The 14,893-nt window shown below is 43.0% G+C and overlaps 1 protein-coding gene across 3 annotated transcripts in view; it reads right to left on the bottom strand.

The window, feature by feature from the left end:
• The window catches only part of plcb4b (phospholipase C, beta 4b), an 81,584-nt gene extending 68,329 nt beyond the window's left edge, over positions 1–13,255 (bottom strand). For 2 of the 3 annotated variants that reach the window (XM_086166993.1, XM_086166989.1), the window contains exons 1-2: positions 12,924–13,255; positions 7,840–7,886 (exon numbers count right to left, since the gene is read on the bottom strand). The gene's annotated coding sequence lies outside the window, so the exon portion shown is untranslated. The remainder of the gene's footprint in view (positions 1–7,839; positions 7,887–12,923) is intronic. The other variant, XM_086166991.1, reaches the window with a different exon arrangement.
• Positions 13,256–14,893: the final 1,638 nt, after the last annotated feature.

Below are 14,893 nucleotides of genomic sequence, written 5' to 3'. Positions count from 1 at the left end.
GAGGAACAGAAGGTTCCTAATCTGAATAAATGTTTACAGAACTGAAAATGCCTAGTTCTTTACTATATGGCTTTATTTTTCCTAGAAGTGCATATATAGCATATATATACATGCTATATATGCACATATCTTTCATAGAAATGCATATATAAACATAATTCAACAGTAGTCCTACTGTTGCATCACATTAAAATATTCCATTGTTGTGTAAAGATATTGTGTTTTACATCTTTGAGTTTGTTTCCACATCACACTGTTCAGACCGGTGAACTTTAAACATCAGCATTTGTTTACGTTATTACAAATATGATAAACATGAGTTGTGCACAAGCATCTATCCAAAACTAATAGTGGTGTTTTGAAAAGGTATGATAAAGTGAGATCCTCCAATGGTTTTGAAAGGGAAAAACTAAAGATTTAACTTCAGGAGCAGCGGTTTTTACTAACTCTGTGCCTGATTGGATTGGAGAGAAATGCCTCCATTTATCATGTCTCATAATAGAAGAAAGGCGTCGGTTCACATTTTATGGGGCACAGAAGAAAAAAAAAAAAAAAAAAAACCCAAACAAAAAAAAGACTTACAGGATACAAAATAATGACCATGCATTTATAAGAATGCAATAGGGATTCTGGAAGGGACTCCAGAGAGGACTTTGGATTCGGAGAGGTCTAACCATCATATTGTATTTTTCGCACTATAAGGCGCCTTTAGAATCCTTAAATTTTCTCAAAAATCAGATGCGCGCTGTATAATCCGGTGCACCTGATGCAATTTTATGTGACGCACTGCTCTCAAATGTAACTTTGGTAAGCAACAAAGATTGTCGGACCACCTGACACGGGGACATTGTATGAAAATCGTTCCTAAGTTGAATACAGGCTGTTACGTCTGACAAATTTAGATAACGCATTATGTCATTGTCCGAACCTCACACTAACTTCAGGTGTCAGCGATCGCCGGCGACGATGAACCAATCAGAAAACAGTACATAGTACTTTTCCCAATTTTTGTAATAGCGGTACGTCCTGTGCTTCAGTGTATTATTACATTTGTGTGTATGATGACAACCAAAATTGGCGCCTGTTAAAGACAAAGTTCCAAAGCGGAATTCAAACTCAAGGCTATCCGTGGAATAGAGCAGCTGCCAAATAATTCAACATTAATGAATCCATGGGACGGAAGTGGAGGAGGCAAGTCGATGAAGTAAAGAAGAGTTTCCAAGGGAACTAAGCGAGATGAATGAGATGAATGACGTTCGACCAAACTGATCGTTTTATCCCGCACTTTATAACACGGTGTGCTTTATGTATGAAATTAATATTGCCCCTTTTACTGCGGTGCAGCTTATAGCCCGCAAAATACGGTCGCTGATTTTTTTTCTTAAAGTCTGTATCACTTTGTGTTGGGGGTTATTTTTTTTATAAGCCAACGAATGACCATTTGTTGTTGTTACTTTGTCATCCTGGGCCAGTTAGATTCACTGGACTGTCTGGAAGTGTGAATTGGAGTGTGACTGCGCTCTGCCTCGTAATCCAGGCGTGTGACTGGCAACCCGATGACTTTTATCCCACCGCTCACCAAGCGTCGGCTGAGACGGTGGCCACGCAACCTCATGCGGGGTCACTAGTCCAGATAATGAACGAATGATCATTTCTTCCGGTCACACAGTCAAGGTTGGACTACGAGACATAAAGAATTACCTCCAGTTGATGAAGTATTACTTTGAAAATGATTGCCTGGCGTACCGGGACGCGTGAGCATACCAGCAAGAATTCAGCTGAGCCGCGGGATAAATTATATTTCACGAATATGAGCGATTTGCGATGTTAAAAGTCTTGCGGAGGAGACACTAGATCCTCATGCTTGAAAGCCCCGAGGAGGCGAGAACCAGGTCACATGCCGCTCTGTCACACGGGACGTCACCAAATACCACAAGTAAACTCTCAACCTGTGGGAAAAAAGCGATTCTCTACCTAACATCACGTTTTTGCACAAAATCCAAAGTCGATCTCATTCAGAGGAGGAAAAATAACGTGTGACTTATCCTGCCGACGTGCATGTATGGTAGGGAAATATATGTTTACATTGCGCTAAAAACAAGTGAGTTTTAGTCTTAGTGATGCTGACGGGGTGTGATGATGGAAACCGGTGGGACGGAAACAAGATTTTGGCTCCGTGAAGCAGTTCTTCTTCACGATGCAACTCTCTCGAGGCGACAATTTGCGTGATTATATTTAACAACGGGCTCCGGCTTATATTCTCCTGATTGAAATAATGCAGGACCCAACTGATCAAATGGTAAATCGTCATTATAGTGTGGGATCATAAATATATGGGAAAAATCAAACGCTTTGTGGTCACTTGGGTAATATTTTAACTATTTTTGTTTAGAAAAAATAAAATAAAAATTGCATTTATTCTGTAAATACTGCATTTCTCTGCAAAAACGGCATATTCTGTATATATACACTTTTGCTTTTTTACTTGTGATGAGATGCTAACTGCATTTCTTTATTCTGTATCCTTACATGTGTCATGACAACAAAGTTGAATCTGATCTAATCCAATCTAAAAATTTAGAGGATTTAGTTTCACCTAATTAATGTCCAATGTTACCGATGTTTGCCTTACTTTCCCTCATTTTCCTCCCTTTTTGGGAAAATGTATTATCAGTTTCATGATAATACAAATACTAATATTAATAAGATCACCCTGGACCAGTCAATCTCATATTGAGACATAGAACCGTTCATTCTTTCATTCATCTGGAAAGTTCAGGGGACGAATAAACCCTTTGCATGTTTTCGGACTCTTCGGAGGAAACCGGAAACTCGAGAAACCCGGAAACTCCATAAAGTGCTGGAATGCAACCAGGAATCTTCTTCCCGTGAGGCGGAAGCGCTAACTACTGCGCCACCGTTAACGGATGATCATTAGTAGTAGTAGCAGTAGTAAGCGTAGTACATTTTTCGCTGACTTTTCAGTTTATAATGACTCTTATGAGAAATGCAAGTTGGACATTGTCATTCAGTGCTTAGTAAAAAAAAAAATGGGATGACCGACCCGCGATCAACCGCGGCGTCCGAGGGTCACCAACTCGCAGGCGGTCTGCAAAAGGGAAATCCAACAGTCCTCTGAGAGTCGCCGCTGGTGTGGCAACAGATGAATTAACTTTAATAGTGTGACCCCAAGAGACTTTTAGTTTGAGATAGACTGCAGATTTCAGTTGTGCACAAAAGTGTTTTCTTTTTTTTTCCCTTTTCCTTTAGCTTCATGCAGTCCTGGGGCATTCCCAATCGCCAACAGAATGAGATAATGAAGTGTGTGTGTGTTTGAGAAGCGCTGCTAATTTTCAGCCGCGGGTGCAAATAACTACAATTCTTTGAGTTTGTTGTTTGGCTCCATGATAAAACATGACATACTCCCCCCCCCCCCCCCCCCCCCCACAAATTTCATCTTTGTTAATTGAACCTCTGGCAACTCGGATGCATTTTTAGAAAGAGAAGAAAAAAAAAAGAAAAGAAAGAGTTTGCCTACTTCAACTAGATAAATGACCCGCCTTATTAAGCACAAAAGAGCTGTCGAAAGCATTTTAAAGACTGAGAAAATTGGGTTTGGGAATGTCCCACGTACGCACGGCTCTTTCCCAGCGGCTGTGCGATTCGAGAGAGATTTCTCCTGACATTTGCCGAAGGAACATTTACAACACGCCACTTATTACGTGCTTTGATTTTGACACTTCTCCAAACTTTACATTACTTTCACGGTTTGTTATGATAGCCATCTAATGGATTTATACGCTAAGCCCGGAGGTTTGTTTAAATGACATGCGAGAGGTGGCTGATGAAAAACGTCCAGGGGGCTTTCGACAAATATGCGACGCCTGTCGGAAAGCCGTGCGAGACGAGTCTTTCTTTTGTCAAAAATATGTGTTTATACTCGGGCCGAACTCTGCCGGCTCCCCCTTTTTCTTTATGAGCGGTCAAGACAAAAAACAGCCATTAAAATCCACTTTGTCTTTCAATATGGGAAACAAATAAAGATATAAATTAGGCCCCTATTAAATACCTAATGCCGTTCCACTCTGGGGGTATCTGCGGCGTTCCCTCGCAGCTGTTACATTACGCAAGTCGATAATAAAAAATCGGGACGACTGCGCTGCGCTCCAGATTCTGCATTTTTCAACATTGTGGGTTCAGCTGTGAAAAATTACATAATTATCCGGCCTTATTACATTGTACAGTGACGGGCGGGATAAAGGTGTTGCTATGGCGCACGCTTGACTTACACTTGCACACACACACACACACACACACAAACACACACACACACACAGCCTTCTTCTCTGTATCACACTCCCCCCACCCACCCCCACCCAGACAGACAAGAGCAGCGCTGTAGCAAAACTGAGGAGGCAACATTCCTGCTGTTTGTCTAGTCATCTGATCTGGTCAGCGAGTCATGTGTTGGTGCTGCGTTCGAGGCTTGGCAGCCCGCTTTAGGCTAATCCTAATGAATTCTGCTGCATTTTCAAGACTCCCCGCTCCCTCGCTCTTCTATTCACCTCCACGTCCAGCGAGCTCGCTCCACTCCAAAAGATAAAACGCTCCAGAGGTCCAGTCAGTCACCTTCCCCGTGTGCCGATGTGTATTTCGGGTCATTTGCAAAAGCTCTGAATATTACAATATTAGCGGGATGATGATAAATTCTGCCTGAAAATGCCTGGATTTAGCCCAAAACACTGCTATTAATCGACAGAAGGAGTATCCAAAAGTAATCATTTATCCTTGATTTGTTGTTGTTGTTGTTGTTCACTGACAGAAATGATGAATAAAAAGGTCAGAAATAATGAAATAATTGCTTGATGTGTATCTGAAATGCTTCAGATTTCAAGATAGAGGCTATAATGGCATTTTATGACATGTGATATAACGTTTTTCCTCAAAAAAAAACACCATTGGATAAAGAGTCTGTATCTTTATGGATTATTTATTTCTAATCACAATGACATTCGGAAGTGAAAAGATTAAAAAAAAAAAGAAAAAGTGACTAATGTAAGATTAGCAGATTAATTTCAACTAATGGATTCATCATTTCAGACCAGAATTGATGTCATTTATCAATCTTTCTGTCCCTCTCTCTCTCCCCATGACTGTAAATGAGCCAAACCCCCCCCAAAAAAATACATAAAAATCAACCAATCTATCTCGGGCTTCTAATAATTTACCACCTCAGCTCCTGACAGCGTGATGAACACACTCATTATTTTGCTGAGTCTCCTCATCAGTGTGTATCCCCTCTTCTACTGGGCCGGATGGGTAATAATAGCTATCCAGGAGAGGATGGTGCAAAATCAAGCTTTGCATTCTGGAGCGAAGGTCGACAGTTTAATTGGAAGTGCAAATTGCGTTCACGCGTATCCCCACGGTGGACTGAGCCGCGGGTGAAGTGAATGTGCACTTTGCTCGCGTGCATCTGAGGGTGGAAGGAGGGAAGAACTGGTGGAGCGCAGGGTGGCTAATAGCTTTCCCGTTCTACTGTAATGTATTTTTAGATACCCGTGTGTCGCTGAGCTAGTTATTATAGCAACATAGCTGCTTGTTTTTCTTTTTTTTTTTTTTTTTTACAATTTGAAGACTCCAGCCTGAGCTTAGAGAAGCTTTCACACTGTCATACTGACTAATGGAGGCCTTATCTGGAATGGAAAACCTGAAAGTACAAAAAGAAACGGGAAAGCAGGCTTAACCCTTTTGCGTTCTGTCCGGCTGTTAGCTTTAGCACGCTCTGAGTCACCGAACGGGCCGAATCGCAATTCATCCTCGGATTGTTTATTTGTTTGTTTTGTTTTTTTTATTTTTAGGCTCCCTCGTGCAATTAAAGCTGAATTAACCGCGATCTTTCGGTGCGGCGGCTGCGCCTCGGACAGCATGGGGTGTCACATTGAGCGCCGCAAAAAGTAAACGGGTGAAAACAGTAGTTTTGACCCCGACAATCATATAGCGATAGCGAGGATCCGCTCCCTCATCACCGACGCATTTACGCTACTTTTTAATCTCGACGTCGGCGCCACCGAAGGCCAACGAGGCTTTTGTTTGGGAAGTTTTGCGGAGTTGAGTGTTTCATCGGCCTTGAGAACGGAGAGGAATGCTTTATTTAACTACCGAGCCGCTCAGCAGCGTCGCAAGCAAGCGCGACGCACTGTATACCGGATCTACTTTCATGTTTTGTTTTAAAAAGCTGCCCGCACAAGTGGCCCGCATGATATCAAAATAAAGTCGGGTTCGTAAGTAAGGCTCGAGTTTATATACTGACGGTCCGACATGAAGAGGTTTGACTCTGTGCCCGGAGCCGACTGGACCCGATCCAACGCTCCGAGTCCCTCTCCGATGATTGGGAATAAAAGTGTGCGCGTTGTTTAACAATCACTTGCTCGTGAAAATCCTCGGTAAATGTCGGCTGCGAAGCGTCTTCATGAGTTTGCGCTGTATTAGCCACTGCGATCCGCTCTATAATTTAGGAATAAAAATGACATTAGTGTTTTTAGAAACTACCTTCAACTGCAATCGATACATTTTTAGCTATGCTGTGTTTGGGTTTGATTTTAGCGCCTGCACAACTTTTCCGGTACAAAACAGGTCGGCTTCAACGCGGTCTTTAAACACACACTCACACACACACACACACACGCGTGAGTCTGCGCGTCACCGTTGATGCGAAGTATGTGTTTGATTATGCCGATTGAAATTTGGGAAGCTTTGCACTTTGTAGGTGAAGAGTCAACTGACTGTTTTCAATATTCCACATCCTCAATCCATGATTACGGCAGCGTTGCTTTGTTTAAGCTCACATTTTTATTCTTGTAACATTGTTAAGGTTCTCGATGGTGTACTGTTTTTTTTCTTCTTCTCTTTATTTCCACATTAATGTTTTCGTTTTTCGCCGAACTTCAGGAGAATGGAAATTAAACATAGCAAAACTCCAATTCAATTTTGTTTCGTTTTCAGAGAAACACATCACGGGGCTGCATACGTGTTTGTTCGCCGGATGAGACATTAATTCGGATCTAGCGTTTACGTGCCGCCATGTTGCTCCCTTTGGCGAGTCGTGACGTTAAAACGGCAGCCATGTCAAGAGCCATTGTAATTGCTTCGGTCACGCAAAAACGGTAATCGTCACGAATATTCCATATATGCCGCCGCTTCATTACAATGCAGATTAAGACGCGTGACAATTAATCAGGCTGCCGTGCTACGCATTACATCACATTACATCATCTACAACAGCCTCCATTCCCCCTTTACGGTTTCTCCCCGGCAGTGTGGGAGTTGCTTCTCGATGAGTGATGTGCCGCGGCCAACTGGTGAACGTGGTCTTACACCAGACAGGTGATAAAAACACATCAAACCTCTCGGTTTTATCATCACGGACAGAACGTCTTTCGTTTTCGGGCCTCTGCCTTTGAAAGTGAAGGCTTTCGTGTTACCTGACAGGGCCTCAATGCGGGCACGCGCAAAAAAAAGAAAAATCCCAAGTAAACGGGTTTTCTAATCCTCGGCGTCGTTTCCCCCGAACCTTCTTGTTGGTTGCTTTTTGATTTCGTTTTTCCGAAAATCACCATACCCGCCGAGAGTCGTCAGGTAGACCTACACGCAGCACCGGCCATATGTTTCACCCGCATATTATGCAAAGTGATGAATATGTAACCCAGGACCAGATGCTCTGCAACAAAAATGTGAATAAAAAGAAGAGGACGCTATCGTAACAAAATTCCTGGCTTGACAATAACCGCTACCGGATCCCCGATAGACCAATCCAGAGGTATAAAACGCAGGACTCACCAGTTCAACATCAATAATCAGTGGGAGAAGCTCATGTCTCGCTCCGCCTGCAGAGACAAAAAAGGACATACAGTAAGAAAGAGGGGGGAGAATTTCATAAATTACAGTTGCCTGACTCAGAACTTCTTTGGCTGAGGTCTGAGCGCCGCTATAGAGTCAGGAGGGCAGCAGCTGAGATGGAACCGCACGACCGGGCGACCACATAGCACGTCACGCAGCTCCTCTGCCAAAGGAAAACATCAAATACGTCACAGCGCCGGCGCCTCTCAAGTGCTAGGGCTTATCGCGCTTTGAAAAAAAACAAAAAAAAAATAGGCGGCAGAGACGAAACGCGCTATCAACATACGGCGACGATACAAAGGGCTTGTCGGCCGCCGCACCCGGCCGGGTTTTCCGGCGAGCGATCGACCCACCCGGCTGTCTGTTTGCTCTTCCAACGCCAGGGATTTCTCTGAAAGGACACTGACAAGCAGCTCGTCCACGTCGACAGGACACGGAACTGAGCCGTGGAGACGACACCGACTGCCCGGTTATCGTGTAAAAAAAAAAAAAAAAAGGAAATAAATGGAGGATCGCCGTACAAGACTGTTAGCTCAACGGGGACCGACTCCTAAGTTACAAACACATTTCAAGGGTTTTTGTTGCTCATGTTAAGGTTTTTGTATCTACTGTCTCCCTTTATGATGGCTGTCATTCAAACTGAACAAATGTCAATTTAAAATACAGCACTGAAATGAAGAGAAATGTACTTTTGTTATATTGTTAATACAGTGACCAACAAGTGGAGCATTGATTTCAAAATAAAAGCAAAAAGATATTTGTTTTACCTTTGCGGACGATTTTTAATTGCATATGTGACAAATTAAGATGATTTTGATTGATTGAAAAAAAAAAAAAAAGTTGAATGAATGTCAACTTAAAAACAGCACTGAAATGATGAAAAATGTACTTTTGTTACATTGTTAATACAGTGACCAACAAGTGGAGCATTGATTTCAAAATAAAAGCAAAAAGATATTTGTTTTACCTTTGCGGACGATTTTTAATTGCATATGTGACAAATTAAGATGATTTTGATTGATTGAAAAAAAAAAAAAAAAGTTGAATGAATGTCAACTTAAAATACAGCACTGAAATGATGAAAAATGTACTTTTGTTATATTGTTAATACAGTGACCAACAACTGGAGTGTTGATTTCAAAATAAAAGCAAAAAGATATTTGTGTTTTAACTTTGCGGACGATGTTTAATTGCACATGTGACAAATTAAGAGGATTTTGATTGATTAAAAAAACATGTATTGTGTTGCAATAGAAAGAAATGCTTTACAACACGATGCCAAAAAACGAAACAAAAAAAAAAACGTTTCATTTCACTGTTAATGGAAATTCAACTACATTTCCTACTATTATTTATTATTGTTATGTTCTACTTGAAACTCTGGCACAACAATTTCCTTCGGGATAAATAAAGTTGTTCTTATTCTTATTCTTATTTTGCATTGATGTCCCTACATGCACCTCTGGCTGGAGGAGGTTTCACACCGGTGCGCTGTTGGACAGCAGCAGGCGGCGCCTCGGAAGCGTTTCATAACCCGATCAACACACAGGCGGCTTCGAAAGCCTTCAAACACTTCAAATGCTGTGCCGGATTATTTTTCTCCTCATTAAATTAGGAAGAGGAAATACTGTCAAGCAACCTTGAAAAGAATCACTCCAGACTTTTAGAGCGCAGATACGACATCTGACTGAAATCATATCGATGGTACACATTCTTTTGATTATTATGATCAAGATGAACTTTACACGTTCCTATTTGCACACATATAAAAGAAACATATTTTATCATTTCAAATGTTATGGTTTTTGCCAGCTTTTCCAGTTTTTGCGTGTACTTGAGAGGTTGTTTGAATCTGATCCAAACCTTCCTGCAACAACGGATCAATACACTATAAACCCCTCTCTGAAAGGTGTTGTCCCTGAGGAGGGATGTGTAACATTGGCAGGCGAAAAAAAGATGATAATAATAGTTTGCTATAAAAAATAAAAAATAAAAACAGCACAAATACTGCAGCTACAGCTGTCGTTTCCTTTGGATGCCAGTCAAGGCCGAGGTAAATAAACAAACACGCACACAATTTGGTACGGCGAGTCACAAACGCAACTCAAACTTGAATTCCTTTTCACATTGCCGATTGGGATGCTAACAATATGTATGCAAAGTTAAGAGGGGAAAAAAAAAAAAAAAAAAGGAAAAAATGTCAAAAATATACCGGATACATATAAATGATCAAATCAGTAAATTCAGGAAAAACAACAAAAAAACAAAGTGTATGATGATTTTTCAGAAATTCCTCATGCAGCATTACCAAAGCCATTATTAGAAATTATACAATATGCAGTAAAACTACTTGGCAACGGTTTACCACAATAACCCTTTTCATACAACCATCCTCAGACCCAACGTAACACACAGTCAAGGGCAGTTTGATTTATCTCGCGTCACATTGAAAGGAGTTTTTCTGCAGTCACTATCAGACTTGAGATCGTATTGCAATACGCGATGAAATGAAATGCAAACAAAAGATGATAAGAACTTTGAGTTCCGTGAGTACGATGGATTTCAAAGCGTATTAAGGATGCACAAACTGCGAACGTACAGTTGCCGCCACCTCTTGTGTGCCTTTAACCAAGTTAGGAGTTGAAAGTAAACACGGCCTTGGAGTTTACTCTGCGTGTCATCCGCTGCAGGAAAAAGTCCTCAGAATGCAAAACATCTTTGGAACAGTTGTGAACATTTGCATCTAATTTCAATGCACTCAATTATCACTCAAAGATGGGTGTTGTCCAGGTTATTAATAGTATCTAATACAGCAACTTTGAATTAAAGTAGTGATATAATACTACGGTATGATGATCACAGCTGACTGACTGTCGAATAAGAAGTTCTCTGCTTCTGTTTCAGATGTGTTAAATGAGCATTACTTGAGAGATAAATCCAGACCAAAATAAATATTGCTTCTTTAAATCATCATACACTAGACAAGAATCCCTCCACATTATAGACGTTACCCTTGTGTGGGTGTTTTTCATTCTACATGTGAAAAGGGCCCAGCCTTGCTTTGCTAAGTAGCTGCAAAGTCCTCTCTGTTTGTTTTTGCTCATAATGGATCTGCCCCAAAAGTTAATTGCATTTTGTTTGAGTTTCATGAAAAACAGCTCATTAGTTTGAATGAAAGATGAATAAAATTAACAAACCGCAAAAAAATAAATAAACAATTAAAAATGTCTCCCGACGCGCACACACACACACACACACACACACAAAGAGAATATAATAAAACACCTGCAAAAAACCCAGTTAGCCTTTAAGCTTCTTACTCCACCTCTATTCATCAAAATGCTTCACAGTCCTGGTTTAAGCCACAGGTGAGGGATTGTCATGAAGGGAGGGAGGGCAATGTTTGCCACTATAATCACCACTGACACTTTTACACTGCGCTGTCAATAAGCCAGAGCAGCAATTGTTTATTGTTCTATATTGGTTGCAGTTATTCAGTGTCAGTAGAGAACATGCTTCGGAAGGTAGGGACGGCGGGCGACGCCGCGTCATTTTAAACAAACAGGCAAAGACACACACCGCGGTAAAAGCTACACTTTTACAGGAGCGGTTTGGACAAGACAAATAGCCGATGCAACAAGTTTGATGAGGCGCCCGGCACCTATTCGTCAATTACTTTCGGAGGCTGCGAACTCGACCGAAACCAAATACGTTAAGGGCTGTTTGCGGAGCAAACAACCCGGCGGAATCACCCACGGGTTATTCCTGAACAAACACCGATGTTATATGGGTGTATGTGATCAAATAAAGTTTTAAAATCTACTGTCCTACGCCACGTCATCTGTCACATCATAAAAAGTCACCTTTTTACATCTCGCTTGTGTGTTAGCATTTATGAAGCTGCACACAATATCAAGGCAGCTCTTTTCTTTGCATATAAAGACAGGAAGAAACGCTGCGTTGTATGACTGTGCTAGAGGAGAACGATAAATCACTGCCATTATTAGTGACCGGGTAGCAGCAGCAATACCCTCTAATGATAAAAAGCAAGTTTTAAACCATTTAAATGTGTCACAGAGGACCATTTGTGCATCTTCTGCAGAAGTTGCACACGTCAATGTCATTCAGCAACATGACAGAATATCACCGCAACTAAGCCAGCAATGCACTGAAAGCACAACCTGTCTTTCTTTTCTTTTCCTTCACAATGACATCCCTCCATCCCTCCATCCATCCCTCTAACACACACGGATGCAAACCGCAGCAACACACACACACACACACACACACACACACAGGATGCACCAGTTGTGCAGATTAACGACCGCCTGGCACAAACACTTTCAGCGGGTCGGTCCAGCTGTAAAATAAAAAAAAGGGAATGCAAAAAACAAACAAACACGCCACTGTGTATACATATGTGTGTGCGTGTGTGTGTGTGTGTGCTAGTTGACTTTTGTGGCCACACACCGCCTGTCTGTCACCGGCCGGCTGCCTGCTGCTCCGTCCCGCTCCGGCTAGCTGCTGCACCGGCTAACCCCCCTGCTCGGAAACATCGATATTTCCCTTCAACCCCCGGGTACCGTTCGGGTTTTTTTAAAAGCCCGCCGAGGCGCTCTCATTTTATCGTATTTACCCACAAGAGAATCCCCGCGGGGGGGAGAAAGGAGGGGGGTAAAGGAAACAAAATAAAAAAATCGTTATCAAATTGGCGGGGGGGAGGGAGGGAGGGAACGGACGACGGTGCTTTAAAAATGAGCCCGGCTAGCTAGCTAGCAATGGCTACTGTCTCCAGCTGTGTGTGTGTGTGTGTGTGTGAGTGTGTGTGTGTGGGATGTGAGGACACCCCTTGAGTTGAAATGAGGGGGGTCCCCGAGATAGCGTTAAAAAAAAAAAGCCCAAGACAGAAGCACCGGACACACACACACACACACACACACACACACACACATGCATGCATACATGCATTAGCAAAACAAATGAAGGGAGGGGAGGAAAAAAAGGCTTTACGGTTTGTTTCTTACGTGATTCTCGTATTCGAGACTAGGACGGGTATAATCCGACGGCGGCAGGGGGTGATGCTGTGCAGTCCTGGTCGGGATTTTCTCATCTGTGTGTGTGTGTGAGTGTGTGTGTGTGTGTCTTCCAGCTGCAGCGGCTCTATCCCGTCTCTTTCCCCCCGCCGGTCCGCGGTGCCTCCCCTCCGCCGGCGTGTCCCGGTGCCTCCTTCGGTGTCTCCTTCCTTCCTCTCGCCCTCCAGTGGAGAATGAACGGCCTCTTTGATAAGGAAGCCCTCTTCAGCTGCTCGACCGGTATGTGTGTGTGAGAGAGAGCATGTGTGTGTGTGTGTGTGTGTGTGTGTTTGCAAGCGAGTGAATGAGTGTGTCTCGGGTTGACAGAGTGAGTCATCCAGCAGAACCAAATCCAGCTCCTCCCTGCTTCTCTCTCTCTCTCTTTCTCTCTCTCTCTCTCTCTTCCCCTCCAACAGCTGACTACTGTAGCCGCCATGCGTTGATGAAGACAAACCTCCTCTTTTTCTCTCTTCTTCTTCCTCCTCTTCTTCTTCCTCCTCGGCCGAGACACAACATTCCACTTTTGTGAAGATCAAACTCCCAACATGGGCCGAGGCGTCTACGAGCCCTTGCAAAACAACACGTGTTTCTGCACACACTTCTGCAAAACAACGTCCTTGCAAAAAAGAAAACATGCGTTTCTGCACACACTTCTGCAGGTTCCGGTGTCCGCGAGGGTCACCATCACAAGAGTGTGTGTGTGTGTGTGCTGGACTTGGATTTGCGGCTTCTTCAGCTGGGTTCGGATGAGGGGGTGAAGCGTCTTCAAGGGAAGAAACTCAAGTTGCCAAGACAGGAAGGTTTTCGATAAGAATTGGGCCGCGTCGCGTTGGGATTCCAGCACGTAAACCCGAATTAAACTCTCAAATGATCCGAGAGCCGGGTTGCTTCCTGTCACGCGTGTTCTCGAGAGCGAGAAGCAGATTTGAGACGGCGTTCCCAGGATCCCCTTTCCAGAACCTCGCCGGTTTTGCCCGACGTGCTTTCATTGCGCGGTCATCCCCGCTGGATCGTCGATGCAAACGCGATAAAATGATCTTCTGATTGGCTGCGCCGCCTGTCAATCACAGATCTCGTCCGATGGTCGATATTAACCACAACTGATCCCAAGATTGCGGTTCAGGAAATCTATCTTAAGGTCCTTCCAAGGGCCGTCTTTCCAATCAGAGAATAATTTAGCCAATAAAATGCTTTCTCTGGTATTTTTGTGTCAACATGACACATCGGTTCCTTTTTCACGTGTTGAGTCTTAACAGAAAAGCACGCGTTAGTTCAACTATTGCCAAAAAAACACGTTAGTCTTCTTGAGTTGTTCTGACGAATTGCGGTGATGTTTTCAGAAACCGATTTTTTCTCGCCGGGTCATTTGGTTTTCTGAAGTTGACGTACGCTCTGCATCTTTTATCCGACGAAAACAAGGAGAGGGGAGTCCTTCTGTTCTGCCTGTTTTTGACCAATGTTTATGTTTTGGCGAGTGCAATGACTCAAAAAGTATAACAAAAATGACAACACGGTTTTCTGCAGGCATCAGTCTCGCAGCGTTACGATCAAAACAATCCAGTCTCCCGACAGCGCAGACATATACACCCATGACCGATGGGGGTCTGGTCTGGATCAGGGGTTTCCAAAGTAGCACGTTGAGTGAAATAATACTTCATCCATCAAATCCTGTCGATGTGGGGCGTGAAGATATAAATGAGTTTTTTTTGTGGAATATTTCCAAACATGTCCGACTGGGAAACCCTTTCATACAATTCAGTGTTAAGTGACGTCAAACGGGAACGTTAGGCGACCTAAAGCGTCCTGTTGGAGAATGATTTGAGGTGAAGGGGTTTCGTATCCGAGGAAAAGGGAGGCTCAAAAATGGAGGCTAAAAATCCGGAACTGGAATGACATCAATGCTTTTAGCATCTCGATCAAAA

Source organism: Fistularia commersonii, chromosome 20 (assembly GCF_037954325.1).
Source record: "Fistularia commersonii isolate RoL2024-O1a breed Wild chromosome 20, RoL_Fcom_v1.0, whole genome shotgun sequence".
NCBI classification, from domain to species: Eukaryota; Metazoa; Chordata; class Actinopteri; order Syngnathiformes; family Fistulariidae; genus Fistularia; species Fistularia commersonii.
The sequence above is the reverse complement of the archived record's forward strand: the minus strand, read 5'-3'. Positions and strand labels throughout refer to the sequence as shown.